General features: G+C 38.3%; 1 protein-coding gene across 1 annotated transcript in view; it reads left to right on the top strand.

Annotated features, from left to right (window-relative positions):
* The window catches only part of LRRC24 (leucine rich repeat containing 24), a 4,153,240-nt gene that overhangs the window by 3,953,919 nt on the left and 178,870 nt on the right, over positions 1 to 20,451 (top strand). The window lies entirely within an intron of this gene.

Raw genomic sequence — 20,451 nt, 5'->3', positions numbered from 1 at the left:
ACAGGCTGTTAATAGTAGGATGTATAGAACTTCTACAATCTGTTAGCAGTAGGAGCACAGAACTTCTACAGGCTGTTTCTAGTAGGAGACACAGAACTTCTACAGTCTGTTAGCAGTAGGATGCACAGAACTTCTACAGGCTGTTCGTAGTAGGATGCACAGAACTTCTACAGTCTGTTAGCAGTAGGAGACACAGAACTTCTCCAGGCTGTTAGTAGTAGGGTGCACAGACCTTCTACAGGCTGTTAATAGTAGGATGTATAGAACTTCTACAATCTGTTAGCAGTAGGAGCACAGAACTTCTACAGGCTGTTTCTAGTAGGAGACACAGAACTTCTACAGTCTGTTAGCAGTAGGATGCACAGAACTTCTAAAGGCTGTTAGCAGTAGCATGCACAGAACTATTACAGGTGGTTATTAGTAGGGTGCACAGAACTTGTATAGGTAGTTAGTAGTAGGATGCATTCAACTTCTACAGTCTGTCAGTAATAGGGTTCACAGAACTTCTCTAGGCTGTTAATAGTAGGATGTATGCAACTTCTATAATCTCTTAGCAGTAGGAGGCACAGAACTTCTGAACTTCTTCAGGCTGTTAGTAGCAGGATGCATAGAACTACAGGCTGTCAGTAGTAGGATGCACAGAACTTCTACAGTCTGTTAGCAGTAGGATGCACAGAACTTCTACAGGCTGTTCGTAGTAGGATGCACAGAACTTCTACAGTCTGTTAGCAGTAGGAGACACAGAACTTCTCCAGGCTGTTAGTAGTAGGGTGCACAGACCTTCTACAGGCTGTTAATAGTAGGATGTATAGAACTTCTACAATCTGTTAGCAGTAGGAGCACAGAACTTCTACAGGCTGTTTCTAGTAGGAGACACAGAACTTCTACAGTCTGTTAGCAGTAGGATGCACAGAACTTCTACAGGCTGTTCGTAGTAGGATGCACAGAACTTCTACAGTCTGTTAGCAGTAGGAGACACAGAACTTCTCCAGGCTGTTAGTAGTAGGGTGCACAGACCTTCTACAGGCTGTTAATAGTAGGATGTATAGAACTTCTACAATCTGTTAGCAGTAGGAGCACAGAACTTCTACAGGCTGTTTCTAGTAGGAGACACAGAACTTCTACAGTCTGTTAGCAGTAGGATGCACAGAACTTCTAAAGGCTGTTAGCAGTAGCATGCACAGAACTATTACAGGTGGTTATTAGTAGGGTGCACAGAACTTGTATAGGTAGTTAGTAGTAGGATGCATTCAACTTCTACAGTCTGTCAGTAATAGGGTTCACAGAACTTCTCTAGGCTGTTAATAGTAGGATGTATGCAACTTCTATAATCTCTTAGCAGTAGGAGGCACAGAACTTCTGAACTTCTTCAGGCTGTTAGTAGCAGGATGCATAGAACTACAGGCTGTCAGTAGTAGGATGCACAGAACTTCTACAGTCTGTTAGCAGTAGGATGCACAGAACTTCTACAGGCTGTTCGTAGTAGGATGCACAGAACTTCTACAGTCTGTTAGCAGTAGGAGACACAGAACTTCTCCAGGCTGTTAGTAGTAGGGTGCACAGACCTTCTACAGGCTGTTAATAGTAGGATGTATAGAACTTCTACAATCTGTTAGCAGTAGGAGCACAGAACTTCTACAGGCTGTTTCTAGTAGGAGACACAGAACTTCTACAGTCTGTTAGCAGTAGGATGCACAGAACTTCTACAGGCTGTTCGTAGTAGGATGCACAGAACTTCTACAGTCTGTTAGCAGTAGGAGACACAGAACTTCTCCAGGCTGTTAGTAGTAGGGTGCACAGACCTTCTACAGGCTGTTAATAGTAGGATGTATAGAACTTCTACAATCTGTTAGCAGTAGGAGCACAGAACTTCTACAGGCTGTTTCTAGTAGGAGACACAGAACTTCTACAGTCTGTTAGCAGTAGGATGCACAGAACTTCTACAGGCTGTTCGTAGTAGGATGCACAGAACTTCTACAGTCTGTTAGCAGTAGGAGACACAGAACTTCTCCAGGCTGTTAGTAGTAGGGTGCACAGACCTTCTACAGGCTGTTAATAGTAGGATGTATAGAACTTCTACAATCTGTTAGCAGTAGGAGCACAGAACTTCTACAGGCTGTTTCTAGTAGGAGACACAGAACTTCTACAGTCTGTTAGCAGTAGGATGCACAGAACTTCTAAAGGCTGTTAGCAGTAGCATGCACAGAACTATTACAGGTGGTTATTAGTAGGGTGCACAGAACTTGTATAGGTAGTTAGTAGTAGGATGCATTCAACTTCTACAGTCTGTCAGTAATAGGGTTCACAGAACTTCTCTAGGCTGTTAATAGTAGGATGTATGCAACTTCTATAATCTCTTAGCAGTAGGAGGCACAGAACTTCTGAACTTCTTCAGGCTGTTAGTAGCAGGATGCATAGAACTACAGGCTGTCAGTAGTAGGATGCACAGAACTTCTACAGTCTGTTAGCAGTAGGATGCACAGAACTTCTACAGGCTGTTCGTAGTAGGATGCACAGAACTTCTACAGTCTGTTAGCAGTAGGAGACACAGAACTTCTCCAGGCTGTTAGTAGTAGGGTGCACAGAACTTTTACAGGCTGTTAGCAGTAGGATGCACAGAACCTCTACAGGCTGTTAGTAGTAGGAGGCACAGAACTTCTACAGGCTGTTAGTAGTAGGAGGCACAGACCGTCTACAGGCTGTTAGCAGTAGGATGCACAGAACCTCTACAGGCTGTAGCATGTATAGAACTTGTAAAGTCTGTTAGCGGTAGGATGCACATGCTGTCATCATATCTTCATGTGTTGTTTCCAGTGGATGCCTTTTGTATTGACAATTTTTATTACCATACTGATGTTTTCCATATTTGTTTCCATTATTCCGCTGGCTCATGGCCATAGCAGCATTACTTTTCTATTAGTATTACCTTAGTTGTTTCAGAAGGGTGAACCATTGCCAGCTTATTTCTGTTTCCAGTATGCTAAATGTTGCAAGTGTCTTATGACGAGCTGGTGTGTCATGACATGAGGACATGGAAAACAATGGCTCTTGAGTGGGGACTCTTGCGTATTCTTCTTAGTGAGCTAAAGAGCCCCTTGGCTGTACATATGAGCCCTCACTCAGTTTGGTGCAACATGCCATTGTACATTATTCTTTCACCTTTGCCAAAGAGTCATTTCATGTTTGGGATCCAATCAATTGGTTGAATCCACTTCAGTCAAAAGTGGATTCACCAAAAAATAAAATGCCAAAACGTTCTGGCTACAGTGGAATTTTCCCTCTTCTCCATTGGTTGTGCAGTCTTGGAGTAGGCATATTTACGTTTGGCAGGGTTGACCCACATATGGAGTGCAGGGAGTCTCCAAGGTTCACCAAAAGTTGTTTAAGTATATGTGTTCAGCAAGTCCACTTCAGATTTAAGTGTGTTTGATCAACCAACATGAATCTTTATGTCCTGGCTTGTATACCTTATTGCTAGTACTTTATTAATGTACTTATTTATCTACTTTATTCATTTTCAGGGTATGTACACTGGTCCACAGACCCTTTCAGGGGCATATAAGCAAAAATACAACAAAGTATTAAAATAAAATTAACCAAAACAAGGCACATGTAGACAGGGACAAAACAAGATTTCAGTATTGTTATATTATCATAACAATTTACAGTAATGAAATTAAGGCAGTTACAATAAGTAAAAAGTACAGAGGCCAACACTGAAGCTAAAATTTGCATGGAAGACTTCATCTGCTGGTCAGAAATGGTCAGCAGAACATAATAATGAGCAGTCAATGCACTTTAAGAACTGAATATTTGGTAATCGCATTCATATTCACATAATCATAGTAAATTCATGCATGCATTCTACCTTTTACTGTCCAAATTGCAGGGTGCCTCGACAAATAACAACGTTTTCTCTCTTTCCCATATTATACTGTGCATTGACATGAATGGATCTTATGGACTTTGCTCTCATTTCTGAAGTTTATATTTATTTAACATTTGTTAATCAGGAAAGTCTGACTTGGAACAAAGCCAGTTTTCAGCAGAGGGCTGGGGGGAAGCACTCCAGATGCATGTCTTTGTAATGTGGGAGGAAAACCCACATGAATGCAGGGAGGACATGCAGACTCCACACAGAAGGCACCCCAGTTGAGAATCAAACCAGAAAACCTCTTGCTGTAAGGCAACAACACTACCGCTGCACCACTGTGCCATCCAGCAAGAAGTGCTCACAGGCCACTGTAATAGTGAGAGCTCTTTCTTCAGTCTTGTTTCATTTCTCCATCAGACAGGAATCTGTCTTCATAGCCTATAACTCTTTGAATGATTGCATTTAAACTCAGCCAGTCCTTTAACATCTCTAATGCTTCATAATGTTTTTCTGATGAAATAAATGAAGCACCATTTTCATTATCTCACTGAGAGGCCTATATATTACAATAAGGTATTTTATTAACTGAAAGTTATAATTTGCCATATAAGCCAAATACAAAAACAAAAAATTGAAAAAAAAAACACATGCAAGGCTGCAGAGATTCTAACAAACCAGCTCTAGGTATCCAAAACTTGTTGATAACTGCTTTCATTTTATCCAATAATAAAACTTCATCGGATAAACGGGAAATGGACTGACAACATTTAAATACACTTTTAAAAATATCATAGGACCAACGGTTTCAAATTGTGTGAGTAACTTAAAGTCATGTGACAGCAAAACCCTGTGCAAATCCTAAGTCAAAGACAGCAAAAATCACCAAGTTAAAAAAGTAAATATACACAATAGCAACCCAAATACCTGACTCAATCGTTTTAGATACTTTTAAATAATTTAAAACTCTTGTCACTTAACTTGAATTCACACAAAACTGTAGTTAGAAATATTTTGATAAAAAATACTTAATCATCACTGAATGAATGAATGAATGAATAAAATAATAAATCTGTTTGTAAACAACAACAGCAGTGTCATCTTTGCAATGCTCTCAGTTTTAAAAGGCAACTGACAGAAATCTGATTATTTATATCTGGCCAGGAATTTGCATTATACATAAGTTGCCAATATAACTCATGTTCTTCTAGTTTAACTTGCCAAGGGCCACCACTTTCACCAAGTGTTACCTTTTCCATGATGGTGAACGTAAAGTCATGATCAGGGTGTTATATTGAATGTTTTACTAGGGCATTATTTATTTTTCATTTGTTGATGTCATAGAAATGCTCAACAACTCTCCATTTAAACTTGTGCTCAGTTTCCCTATGTAGAAAACTAAACAGTGTTGGCAACATGCCACATATACTACACAACTAGTTAACCAGTTAAATGCTCCTTTTATGTTAAATGTAAGATTCTTTATAATTACTTGCTATCGCCTCATAATGTAGGGGCAAATGGAGCAACAACCACACTTGGACATAAGATAAGTTTTAAGACTGGTGGATATTGTTCAGTTATATTTTTAAGGTTACAACCCCTTCTATATGTAATGCTTGGTGTGTCCCCCCACCTTTTCAATAATATGCCTGTCTTCCCTTAAAATAGCCCAGTTTTTCTGAATTATGCTCTTAATGATCATACTGTCAATGTTATAGTTTGTGATGAAAGAGTCAGTAAAATCTTTGTTTTGTACAGGTTGATGTATAGATGTGAGGGGTGTCGATTCACCAGAACTGGTAGTGTTGTTGACCATAGGTTCACCTAATTTTACAACACCAACTGATGTTTCATGATGACTTAAAATTGGCTTAAAAAAAACTTTCTCTTTTATTTATTACTTCATATATGAGTTGGTTAACAAAAGTTTGGGGCTAACCTCTAGCCAGGAACATACTCTTAATTTTCTTACATTCATCTAGAAAATTGTCAAACCTTGACACCATTCATGCTGCTCTTACAAATTGGCCCTTGACCCCAGCATGTTTTTGCTGGGGGGGGGGGTGTAAACTTGAATAATGCAGATAGGTGTTAGAGATTGTGGGTTTACTGTAAATCTGAGCATAAAATTCACCTCCATCTTTGTCTAGATAAGAAATACTACATTCACTAGCCTCAAATGTATACTTCACAAAATAAGTGGTCATATTGATATAATCAAAAAAAAAAATTTAAAATTGTCAAAATCATTGTTACATACAATAAAAAAGTCATCCAAAAAAAAAAAAAAAAAAAAACGGGTATACAGCATACAATTTTTCATGAACTCTGAATCGAACACAAAATTGTATTCCCATGCTGTCCTTACAATATTAGCAAAAAGTTCTCCCATTGCTACACCTGTGCATTGATGTTAGTATTCATGTTCAAACAATATAAAATTATTGTTTGAGACAATTTGAATTAGAGTTTCATAGGTGTTTACATTGTTCTGGCTTATACCCTTATGTAGCAGGTATTCAGAGAACTGTTCAATACCTTGTTCGTGAGGGATCACAATATACAAGTCCTGAACATCTACAGTTATAAGTAAAACATTTCTGTTGAGGTTAAGAAGATTTATTTTCCCCAAAAAAGTCCAAGAATATTTACAAATGTGTTTTTCTTGGGTTACCAAATGCTTTAATTTTTCATTGAGGAACTTGGCACTTGAGTGTTTTATCGACCCTCTTGCATCCATGATCATTCGCATTGGTGGCACCTCAATATTTTTATGAGTTTTTGAGATGCCAAAGACCAAGGGAATAATAGGTTCCATAGAGTTTAAGTAGTTGTATTCATTCAAGTCAATTTGTTTACCTATAAATAAATCATTAATGGTGCCCCTCACTTTTATATAAGCTGTATTAAGTTCGTTCAATTACACCTTATTGTAGGTAACTCCAGAGAGCATATTAAGCATTTTTGTTTATAGCCGTGTGCTTCCATCACCACCAGTTTTTGAATTTTTAAAACAAAAGGGCATCTTTATTTATTATTAAAGTGGTTTGGATCTGTTTTTGTGCTGTGTAACCCTTTTACTTTTCCAATACCACCCATCTCACACTTTTCCACACTCATTAACATATAAACTCTGCCCATATGTAGCACAACCAATCACCTTTCATTTCTTTCTATAACCTCACTTCATTCTCCTTTACACTGCCCATATATCTAATTTGTATCAGATGTCCTTCTTCTATCTCAGTACCAGTAACATTTCACGTCATTCAGAAAACCTACCTACCTATTCCACCACTGTCTATCCCACCTCACATAAATGTCTTCTAACTGCCTTCAGTTATCATACCTCGACACGGCTATTAATAGGACGTGCTGGAGGGATAGATTCATCACCCAAAGACTCCCTATGCTGTGGAATAAAATCCCGGTATATGTGAGGCAGAGCACCTCGCTGGCCTTGTTCAAGAGAAATCTTGACCAATGGATGGGAGATCGCAGATATACCCCAGGGATTACCTCAGTGTCACTGCTCAACAGAGGCACAACAAAATAATGGGTATAGTTCCCCATACTAAAGGGGTGGTGTAAGCCACAAAACTATGGGCTAGGCTTGTAAATGCCCTCGGGCAGATAGCCTAGTATGAACCTATGAACCTATGAACCTATACCACCACTCTAGCCTCTCTACACTAAATTCTACTCCCTATAACTGCAATATTCTGCTACATCCTCTTCTTTGTTATTTTTCCTTGCTGTCCCACCTAACCCCATACCACTCCCCCATTTTACAATACTACTATCCCTCACTCAAGCATACATTCTCACCCTCATGACTTAATCTCACAATCTAACCACAACCTCTACATTATCAGCCATCACCTCTTCCCTCACTCTCACATTTTATTACACAAAAACTCCTACAGCCACACCAACATGATTCTGCTGGAACTTAATGTTAAGGATAACCAAGAAAACAAAAATCCTTTTCATTACCTACCAACTCTTATTCTATAACTCTTTTTGGTGATATACAACCTAACCCCAACCCCTAAAGTTATCCCCCATCATCAACAAGCAGTCTTACAGTACTAGCTCTCTCACTCATATTGCTTTAGGACTCCTACTTCAATACATGAACTGCCAAGACATAGGTAATAAACTCCCTAAGCTGCACATACGACTTCCCCTCTGCTCCCCTGATGTTTTACTTTAACAGAAACCTGGGTGAAGAAATACTTCCTCTATGCTATAATATCATGAGGAAGGGCATAAAATACAAAAAGGTAGGGGTATAGCCATTCTAGAAAAAGACCCTATTATAATGGCACCATCTCCAATTTGAACACTGTCCTTCAACAACTCCAAATGAATACTTTCCCAGCTAAAAATCAATAATCAGAAGTACATGTGTCTTGTAGGTGTATGCATGCCCCAGGAAATATTGGCACAGCTGTGGAATACATTTATCATGGTAATCTACCAAAATTAAACAGGAAACAATCATTCTATGAGATCTAAATAGAAACTGGAAATCCTTCTGTTCTACCCATCCCAACTCTGCCATTAAACTGTACAATTTTGCACAAAGTATCTCTACGCCTACCACATATAACAAATCTGCCAGCAGATCTTCAACCTTAGACTGGGCCCTCATATCCCATCCTAACAAAATCATCTCCTCAGGAACCCTAGACAGCTCTATGAACAACATCTTCTAACCTTCATAATAAGACCAACCACTCTCCAAAGGTTCACCACTACAAAATAGTGAGCAACTTATCTAAGCTTAACAAATCTGCTTTCATATATTCTCAAAAACTCTGCAACTGGCATGAGCTAAAAACCCTTCCCCTGACGACATGATGACATATTTTAAAAACAACTTCCTAAGAACTCTAAATCAAATAGCCCCTTGCAGACACAGAAGAGTCAAATTTAACCCTAATGGCTTATTAATCCCACAAACAACTTATGAGATGAATAAACAGAGCCGTGAAAACATTGTTTAATAAAATCACAAACTTACTTCCAATATTTTAGAGAACTACAAAACCACACTAAAAAGCTAATCATGCCTAATAAAAATCTATTATACCATTCTCAAAAACACCCATACCAATGTTTCTGGGTCTCCATTCATAATCTTTTGAATCCTGCCCGCACCAGCTATACCTTCCTCTAACACGGAGAACCATACCAATCTTGTCTCCAAACAATTTAACTTAACATTTCATATGCTCAATCACCTCCATCGGCTTTCTCTACTTACCATCACCTCTCATCGTCTAACTCGGTCCCTCACATTCCTTCTCAATCCTGTACCTATTTCTAGCATTAAAATATGATATTTATACTCAAACCCACTACCCTTGCAGCTGACAGACTTTCTGCTGAATACTTCTCCATGGCTTGTGACTCCTTGATTTATCCCATCTCAAGCTTAATAAACAGATGAAGTCTAGAAAATTGTATACCTAACATCTAGAAAAAATATCTAACAATCCCTCTACGCATGGTATGGAACTCATCTGAGATCAGCAACTACTTGCATATAGCCATGCATTCTCCTTTATTTAAATACTAGAAAAATTCATCCAATTTCAACTCCTTAAACATCTAATAGATAACAACCTCCTGTCCTCTCCTCAGCTCAACACCGCATTAGGCTACACCACAACACTATCACAGTGCTACTTAGTTTCAATAACTAGGAGAACTTAGTGCCAGCTCTATTCCTGGAGCTTTCCAAAGCATTTGACACAGTATCCCAGTAGACCCTTCTTCACCACCTTTCCTCCTTAAGCCTTAGGCTCCAGTCCCACTCCTGATTTTACATCTTCCTCTCAAATAGAGAACAGGCATTCAAGTAGCAAAAAGTCATCTTCCCCTTCCTACCCATCCAGGTGTGAGTCCCACACAGTTCCATACTAGGTCCCATAGGATGCTTCATTCACTCAATACGCTGATGATGCCACATGTCCCTTCCAGAACTCCAAGATAAAATGTAAAAGACTACAAAAATCTCACCTTGTTAAATACTAAAAAAAACTAAACTTATACACTTCCCACTCAAAGCTCTCACTATCATAAAAACAATGTTTTCATTCCGTTTTTAGCAGCTCATAAAATTAATTTGTCAGTCATACAAAATTATTTGGTGTCATTATAGATTAACATTTAAAATTTGTCAGTCATATACAACAAACTATCGAGAAAACCAGCCAAAAACTAGGCCTCCTATATCGTAGCAATTTCCTCACTCATATTGCCAAAACATTGCATTCATGTTTCTTCTTCTTCACTTTTATATGTCTCCTCCATTTTTACCAACCTCTTCAACAAACTGTCCTAACAAAAATTGAACAATGCTATAAAAAGATACCAAGATTTGTTGCTAACCATACTATAAAATCCATCTCTACCTGGCATTAAAACAGTTATACTGGTGACAGATATGATACTACCTGTCTTTAACCCAATTAACAACTGTCCATAAAATATTTTATAAGCTTCAAAATTGATCTGCCTTACTAAGCATAACAGATCCTTATTTCCTAAGTGACCACTGCAATCCATAGACAAACCTCTACTAACCTTAACCAAAATCTATTATAGGGCTGACCAGTCCCTGTACTGAACTTCATCTTCAAGACCTGGAAATCTATCCCAATTAAAATCACACCTTCAAAAAACTCTACTAAAATAAGACTTTAGCTGATGGCTTTGCTCTTGCACACCCCCTGGATAGGCTCCTTGGCTTCCCTTCCCCTGCCTTACTTATAGATTCCTTACTTTCCACCACTCTACATTTCTCATCCATAATTCCTGCCTTGTTTACCTCTTGCCTCTAGGAATCTTACAACATGTACTGCTCTGCATTCTCTCTGAACTCAACTCCTCCCTGAATTATACAGCTTCTCTATATGTACCTCCTTCGCATCTTGTTATCACCTGCATCTTGTAATATTTATGCATTATAATCCAAAGGATTTCACTCAGTTATTGCAACATTATTGTTCACTATCTTAAACCTGTGACTTACCTGCAAAATGTGTCTGATGTACTGCAAAATACTTTTAACTAGACTATAAAATATGACTGCTGCACTAAGAACTACTTCTAAATTGATCAGATTTGTGCAGTAAAAATTTCTTTGCTAATGTAAATGGGTATTTACCTGTCATTTCAATTTTAATGCAATTTACCTACTATAGTTCTTAGAATCTCACCTACACTATCAGACTGAGCTTTACTCTCATTGTTTGTTGTACGGAGCCTTGTACTGAACTGTTTATTAGACTTTGTGTACTTAAATAACTACTGAATATTATTTGTTATTGTTATATTATTATCATACTATTTTTCTCAGAGCTTTTCTCCCTGGGTCTCTACTGAAAAGGGACTATATCAGCCCAGTTCAGAATTTCCCAGTAAACAAAAGCAATAAATACATAAACAAATAATACGATCTCCGCATATCACTCCTTCACTTCTTACTCTCTTCTCACATATGAAAACATTTGATTTTTATTTGACACTGGAATGATAATTATCGAACATGATATGCATTTTTCATATTTTCAATGTCTGTATACATCTGTGTGTATACACACGGCCAAACTACTGCAGTGTACTAAATGTTTGTTTTAGATTTCTTATATTACTCTTTGTGTAACACCTTCAAGGCCCAAGTCATGCCTGAAAAGGGTCAGATCGCTGTATTTACCCAGCTGACAAAAATATGTATGTATATATAAATAAATAAAAGTGCAGCTTACTGTATTATTTGTAAAAGTTGACCTTAAAACAAAGAACATTCTTTTTCAAGATCATTAAGGAACTCCAACAAAGAATACAAGAAAATTTTAAACTTTCAAAATGATGCAAATACAGTCAAAAGAGAGCACAGGAGAAGCTACGGCTGAACTGTTGAAGGCTATATAATTAGACATGCATAATTTAGGAACATTTTTTTTCTCTTTCTCTCTTGACCTCATTCAGATCTCGCCTATTGGCCATAAGCCATATCACTCTGTTTTCCACTATACTTTAATGCAGCGGAGCTGTAGTGAATCTTTCCAGAGAAAAGATGTAGAAAAGATCATCGTCACTAGACTAGAATCCAGGAACATTCTGATCACACTCATAGGCTGTTGGATTACTTTCCTTGCATTTTGTAATGTTTTTACCTAATGTGATGTCAGACCTTTTAAGGTAATTTAATAGGCAAGCTATGATGCCCCTAAGGCTGCACTTGACAGTGCTATGCATTGCCTTAACAAAAACAGAACAAGACACAATATCGTGGCTAGGATTTAATAAAATCCTTACCATTCATGGTAATTGCCAAAGGGTTGATAAATTAGCACAATAGTGAGAAAATTTGATCCAGAGACAGGAATGGCCACAAAGAAAAAGATCTTATTATCAGCTCATTACCATGTCTCTGAACTGATGATTAGTGCTATCAGACCTTGGGTCTGAACATACAGTTTTCTCCCTAGCAGTCCATGCATCGTATTAACAAAGCCACCCTCTTACATGCATACATAAACACACACATTCAGACATCCATGTACACACACCCTCTACTCACCCCCCAGTAGATCAGAGTGTGTGATATACCTTTAAGAAGCATTCCAGTCAGTGGGCACATGCATATAAGTACTGAGCACATGTGCAGCCAGAATGAAAGCATGCAAGTGTGTAGCAGTCAGTTAGTGAGATGTTCCTGCTATCCATCCTGATGTGTTTGTATGCAATAAACTACTTATACGAACACCCAAGCCTCACGGAGAAAGACTTTGCTTTGAGACAGTGATTTGACAATAAATAAGGTCATGGAGATTTGTCAGATATATGAGCTTACAGAAAGGCACACAAGTATGCTTACAAATGAGAAAGCCTATGGAAAGTACTGCAACAAAGCCAATGTAGATAGTATGCAGCATGAGGTTAAGAGATACAGGCCAAAGAGCGTGGTTCCTATAAAACCCAGAGCAACTTCAGTAAGGCCCAAGGTACATGCAGCAAAGCACAGGGGTGACTCAGCAAAAGCCATAGCTAATCTCATAGTCAGCTATCATAATTGTGGTGGAAATCACGGGCCCAAAAGCAAAAAGTGCTTAGCTTCTGGTCAGCAATGCCACAACTGTAAAAAGTGGAATCATTTCAAAAGGTTTTGTAAATCAAACACAGCACATTATTTTATTACAAGAGAGCATTCAAAGAGACAAGTTGATCAATTAGAAAGCTGCGACCCTACTTTTTATGTTGATGGTATGTCTGTGCTTGGTGAAACAGTCAATGTAGTAGATTTATGGCAAAAAATGAAATCTTTTGTACTGTTCAGATTAATGGGAGTACCGTAGAGCTCAAAGTAGATACTGGCTCAAAGTGCAATGTTATGTCAGCAGAAACATTTGCCAAAGTAAGTGCTGCAGAACAATTTGATTTGAGAAAGTGTGTGAAGCTTGTTGCTTATGGTGGTGAAGAAATTCAAACCAAAGGCTCAGTAGTACTTTCATTTTACTCTGCTGGGAACAGCTATGACTTGCAGTTTTACGTAGTCAAAAGATACATGCTGTCATTATTAAGCCTCAGAGAGTTCGAAAATGGGACTGATTTTGTTTAATAAAGAAGTCCACCATGTAAGCTGGAATGAGAACAGCTCAGATTTGGCCCAAACTATTTTTTCTGAGTATGCTGATATCTTCGCAGACAAAGAAGGCCAAAATACTAGTCCTCTCACCCTTCTTTTGGTAGAATCAGTTCCTGGGTGGCCACAATGCAAGATCTTAATGTACTCTCTTGCTCCAAGGACTTTGGAACAATCACTTTAGGACCTTTCATGATGATACCATTGTCTGACAAAATCTCATCTCTGTATTGAAAATATTGCTGCACATCTACTGGTAAACAAGATTGTTTTGAAGGCCATCCTCGACTGATAAAGAGTTTGAGCTTCTGGAGAATTGAATCTGAAGCTGTGTGAGTTCTGAGCTCATCAAGACATGTGGAAGAAAAAATTCTCACTTCCATGATTTCAAAATCAGATTGCTAATTGTCATGCTGTTCTGTGGCTTTTTTGGGCGATCGGGATAAGGCATCAGCAAGATAAACAAGTTTGCAGTTTGTGTAACCAAGATTGAAATTGTACTTTTGCAATTTGAGCATCATGCATTTCAGTCTCACAGGAGCTGTGTGCATTGGCTATCTCAAAATAGTGACTAGAGGTTGGTGGTCAGTTTCAATCTGGATAGGTCGACCATAAATATAATCATGAAACTTCAAACATGCAAACACAAGTGGCAAAAGCTCTTTTCAATCTGGGCATACTGCATCTCGGTTTGGTTTATAGTTCTCGATGCATAGGCTACTGGAGCCTCATTCATGCCCTTAGAGACACACATACACATGTCCACAAACATACACACAGTAACACAGTCCCACCTCACACCTCTGTGGAACTTACCTGCACCATGCATACTCCCATAGCAGTGAATGGGTCTCTGTTATGACTTTGCAGTAGTCACTTTTCTGCCTGGATTAAAATTTTACTCAGCCAAATGATTCCCTAAATTGGAAGGTTGAGCAAATTAGAAATTGCAGACATTTCGGGAATTTACATGCTAAGCAAGTAATCAATAATACCCATCAAAATGGGTGTTATCATTGTGGGTGTTAATTCCATGATAACACCCACCCTGTAGGGTATTACAGCACTTACAGAATGGGCCATCAGTTAAATCATTTTGCTTTTTTTATTATTACTATATATATATTTTTTTTTTTATAATTTTGGTGTAAAATAGTTCTTCTGCCTAATGTTTCAGACTTGCTGTAGCATATGTAATTGTAATTGTTGTATTTTACATCCAAAATATAAGTTATGTAAGTATTTAATGTCTACACACACACACACACACACACACACACACACACACACACACACACACACACACACACACACACACACACACACTCCATACCTATCAACCTCCTACAGTAAAAAATTTAGACAAAGCCTAAAATAACACGTGGACAAAAGCCCAAAAATAGAGACAGATTTGAAATATTGTTCTTATAAACTTAGAAAGTTGCTAGAATTACAGGATATGTGTTAGCATCCATTCTTCTGAAGGATGTAAAGTCTGAAACTAGACAAAGCCTAAAATAACATGTGGACAAAAGCCCAAAAATGCTGACAGATTTTAAATATTGTTTTTATAAATTTAGAAAGTTGCTAGAATTACAGGATATGTGTTAGCATCCATTCTTCTGAAGGATGTGAAGTCTGAAACTCAAATGTATGTCATTATTTAGTGACTTCTATTCTCAGTGATTTACCAAGAAACTACAAATTTTATGAGGAACAGACTAAAAATATGAGGCAAAAACTTGGACATTTTGCAAAAATCTGGACAGCTGATAGGTATCTCTCTCTCAATCTCTCTCACATAAACATACATACACACACACACACACATGCATGCACAAACACACACACGCATGCACGCACACAGACACACACACACACACACACACACATGCACACAGTGCCCAGCAGTTATACCTGGAATGCAGGGCAATGCAACCCTCCCATGCCTCTTAACTGTCCCTGTCTTTGCCTCATAGCACTGCTCTGCCCCTCATAGAATATTTGATTTGCTAGTAAATCACTGAGGATTAAAGTCAGTCAGTAATGCCAGATATTAGAGTGTCATACTCTGTTAGATAATGCACGCTGATGGACTGCCTGCTGCTGTTGGAAGACGTTATCGGCCGTCACACATTATCTGTCTCTCTCTTTCTCTCATACCCACGGATGTGCATGCACTCACACGCTGTTTGTTTTTTTTTTTGTTTTTTTTATTTACTTAATTTTTAATTTTAAGCTTGCTAAACAGCTTCATTTAGTGAGCATATAAAATAGCACCCATTTGCCTTTTTTTTTGTCTGAGCTTCATGGCACATTAATATGATTATGTAAAGCAGTGGACTTATTTTTATTGGCAGTTACTCGTACATTAACACCCTAATGGAAAATATTTGTTCTTCAAAGAGGGTGAAATTGTGTGCACCCTTTGTCTAAACAGAATTAGCCACTCCTGTAGACTGCTGCATTACAATAGAGCTTCACCAGCAAGACATCTCTCTGCCCTTATGTCCTTGTTCTTTGAATTTGAAGGGGTTACTGTGGTGTGTGGTGCTGCGGTAGCATTGTTGCCTCACAGTAAGACGTTGTCCTGTTCGATTCTCAGCTAGAGCATCATCTGTGTGGAGACATGCGTGAATGGGCATTCGTTGAAGGTTGTGCGTCAGTGCCGGCAACTTGGCACGTAAAAATCTACTGCCAATCATTAGCGGACGTGAGTTCCACTGTGGCGAACCCTAACCGGGAAAAGCCGAAAGACACAACTGTGGTGTGCTAACCTCCCAAGCTAAGGCTTAGCATCATGCTAAGTCTTTTGGAATCCCAGGTTATGTCTTTTGCATCTTATCCACCCCAAAAATTAAAAAAAAGATATCTATAGTTTTCAGATTTATAAATGTACATTTTCCTTTTAAAAATTACATAAATTGCCTTTACCAGGAGAATTTATGTCATGAAGTAACTGATATACACTCTGTAACAAAATATAACAGAAGCAGTGATCACTTACCACTAAAATACTAACTGCATGCAAATTATTTATTTGCAAAAAAGTAAACATTTTGAATAAGTACTTCATAGCAATAAATGTCACTAGACTGTTCAGCATTCTATATTTTACTCAAACAACTCCAATGACCGTTATTGCTTAAATACTCCTTTAAAGTAAGTAAATAAACAAACAGAAATGGCAAGAGAACTGTTATTAATGGAAAATTAAACAAGCTGTTAAAATCATTCAAAAGGTCCTTTCAGATGAAATGTATTACCACTAAAAATAGCTTTGAATAGTCATAGCTTTCAGCAATGCCTCTTAAATGTCCAGATTTTCATGGAATAGTCAGATTTACTTCTCATATTTTTGGTCTGTTTCTCATAAAATTTGTAGTTTTCTGTAACATCATTTAGGACTGAAGTCACTAAATAATGACATACATTTGAGTTTCAAACGTAATTACCTTCAGAAAATGCATCTTAATGGAAAACCTGTTTATTCAAACAACTTTCTTAAGTTTATAGAAGCAATACTTAAACATTTGCCTGAATTTGGGCCAGTCTCCCATCATTTTTGGCTTTGCCCAGATTTATTGCCCTTAGAGGTTGAGAGGTTTGTCTTGAGCAAATTTTTTTTCTTTTTTTTTTCATTTGTTACCCAGAAAGGTCCCACTGGGAATGAATGCTTCTTTCAAGGGATGATCTAGGAGAATTAACATGGTTATTTAACCTATTTAGAATAAAAAATATGCAAGAAGAAATGGTATGACTCAAACACAAGACAAGAGGATGAAGCTTGTTAGCATTTTATATCTTTATACCACTACACTATATTCCCCAGGTGCCTCACTTTCTTTACATTGAAACAATTTAATACACAAAGTAACCATAGCTGTTGTAATGTTGATTTAAGTGTATTTTAGTGCTTTACACCTTTAGATATTGAACCATTTTATTTCCTTGATATCTTGAAGACTTGGTCCAAAATTATGAATGGTTACCACAATTATGAATTTGCATTTAATTTGTCAAATACATTCTTTTTACATTATTAGTTTAAGTGTTTTGAACTAAAATGCCCAGTATTCCATTTACTGATTGATACCCATCAGTCCATGAACTGTTTCACTGCCTGTAGGTAATACCATCTCCAATACTAGCTTCTAAAAGGGAATTAAAAATCACCACTTTACAAAGCAAAATTCCTCTTTCAACTGGAATAGCACAATAACAATGCATTTGTTCACCTAAACAGGCTGTAAAAACTGATTTATATCACTTTATCGAATTGCTATTCAGTGAATAGCAATTCATCAAACCTCTGTTTCTCAAACGGCATTCTAGTGAATGATGAAATATTTCCCAGGGTAAGGAAGCACTTGGCCAACACCACAAAATTGCCCTTTTCCCCACCGTAGTGCAATCTCAAAGTTGGTATATATTGCCAGGGAGTGTGGGGGGGCACAGCCCCCCACATTGGGGTAGGGGGATCAAGGAAGGTGAAGCCCCCCGACTTTGGTGGGTTTGCTTTTGTGTGGTTTCTGTTGCAGAGTGGCTTTAGCGAAGTGCTTCCTTACCCTGGGAAAGATTTCATTGTTTGCTGAAATGCTGTTCGATAAACAGAGGTTCGATGAATTTCTATTTTCTAAGTCCCCCTAGATGTATGGTTATATCGTCTTCTTCTTTCGGTTGTTCCCGTTAGGGGTTGCCACAGTGGATCATCTGTTTTCATTTCTGCCTGTCCTCTGCATCTTGCTCTGTCACACCAACCACCTACATGTCCTCTCTTACCACATCCATAAATCTTATATTAGGCCTTCCTCTTTTCCTCTTTTCTTCTTACCTGGCAGCTCCATCCTTAGTATCCTTCTCCCAGTATACCCAGCATCACTCCTCATTGTATGTCCAAACCAACACAATCTTGCCTCTCTGGCTGTGTCTCCAAACCGTCCAACCTGAGCTGACCCTCTAATATACTGATTTATAATCCTGCCCATCTTCATCACACACAGTGCAAATCTTAACATCTTTAACTCTGCCACTTCCATCTCTGACTCTTTTCATCAATGCCACTGTCTCCAACCTATATAACATAGCTGGTCTCACTACCCTCTTGTACACTTTCCCTTTCACTCTTACTGATACCTGTCTGTCACAAATCACTCCTGACACTCTTCTCCACCCACTGCACCCTGCCTGTACTCTCTTCTTCATCTCTCTTCCACACTCACCATTACTCTGTTGATCCCAAGTATTTAAACTCATCCTCATTGACCGACTCTACTCCCTGCATCCTAACCATTCCTCTATCCTCCCTCTCATTCACACACATATATTCTGTTTTAGTCCTGCTAACCTTCATTCCTGTCTTCTCTAGATGTATGGTTATATCTGCACCATGTACAGTCCCCAATAACTGTGTATGTAACAGCACCAGCTATGCCATGTACTTAACAGTTCACTAAGTATGTGATATTTTTGTGAAATACAACTTTTCTTCTCCACCAGACCTAGTGATGACTGTACTACCTTTACCCACTGGGTTCATTTGTTCCATCATCAACAAGTGTTAGGCATCCCTGGCTAGATGAGAGACCTGTGACCCATTCATTCTTATGTGGAGTACATAATAATCCTATTTGTTCCTTCTATGGCAACAGGCAGGGTGTAAGAAGTAGCACAGCTTGTAGGTCTGATGGAGTGATCTACCCACCTTCTCTGAGCCACCTTCCTCCTTGTGACAGCTCCTGTGAGCTCCACCTTTGCAGCTTGCTGCAGGAAATATGTCTCTGTATGCTGGCTTCCTCAGCTAGAGCATTTGCACACCAATGGTATGTGCTTAGCAGGCCCAGCCTTAGCCACCTCCCACCTCCCAAAATTATCAAACTGGCTGCAGTTGCTGACTCACATCTTCCTTGGTAGCTGTGTGAGATGTTGAAGATGCTAATCAATCTTGGGGCAACTGGGCCATAGTCAGGGTTTTATCACTGTCTCCCACTAAAGCTAGATCATCTTCCTGTTTCTTACTGCTTACGTAACCACATATCTTATAGGAGATTACTGCTTGCCAACTAAGCAAAAAATGTCATACCTTTCATAGATTCATAGATTGTTACTAGGCTAATTACCCTGGAGGGCCTTTCTAAGCCTAACCAAGTTTTCCCAAAAGAATAATGCTGTCCTGCATCCAAATAGGACATTGAGGGCCGGCATTTATAAGCTACCTCTGTCTATAAGGAACATGGATGCCAGGCCCGGCGTAAATGTCCCATTCCCCATCCACTGGTCTAGGTTGCACTTAAACTGGGTAATAGACAAACTCAGCTTCACATGGATGGGAAGCCTCTTCCATAGGAAGGGCAGCCTCTAAGACACATAGCTGTCTCTCCAGCATGTTCTGTTTAAGTCACAGACAAAATTCAGGTCCCTAGACTTTGTATTTCTGATACTCTTTGATTTATGAATATGTAGGAGATTCATACGTGTGGGGTCTGCAGATGCCTTGTAAGCAATGAAAAGTAGTAAACAATAATTGTAGGGTAATGAAACCTAATATTTAAGGATATTATTATGACTTTCTAAAAGTTTTGTAACCGAGCATTTTTCTAACAAGTATAGAGGGAAATATATTGCATGTTGTTGCATCAGTCATCAACAGTCTCAGAGAACTCCTCTGTAGCTGCCTCATACATGCACAGCTACAGTACAACATAAGTAATAACTTCAGACAAGAAGGTATAAATTATTATACATACTTTTTTTCTTTGAGCATTTATTTCTAGTGTACATATACCAGGCAGAAGAAGCAGCAGTATAATACAATATAATATAATATAATAATATACAATAATATATAATAATATATCTTGCGTTTCTTAATGAGTTTTAAAATTGTTTCCTGGTGAGACTCCACACATTAATATGG

Source organism: Protopterus annectens, chromosome 3.part1 (genome assembly GCF_019279795.1).
Source record: "Protopterus annectens isolate FY-2018-M chromosome 3.part1, PAN1.0, whole genome shotgun sequence".
NCBI classification, from domain to species: Eukaryota; Metazoa; Chordata; order Ceratodontiformes; family Protopteridae; genus Protopterus; species Protopterus annectens.
The sequence above is the reverse complement of the archived record's forward strand: the minus strand, read 5'-3'. Positions and strand labels throughout refer to the sequence as shown.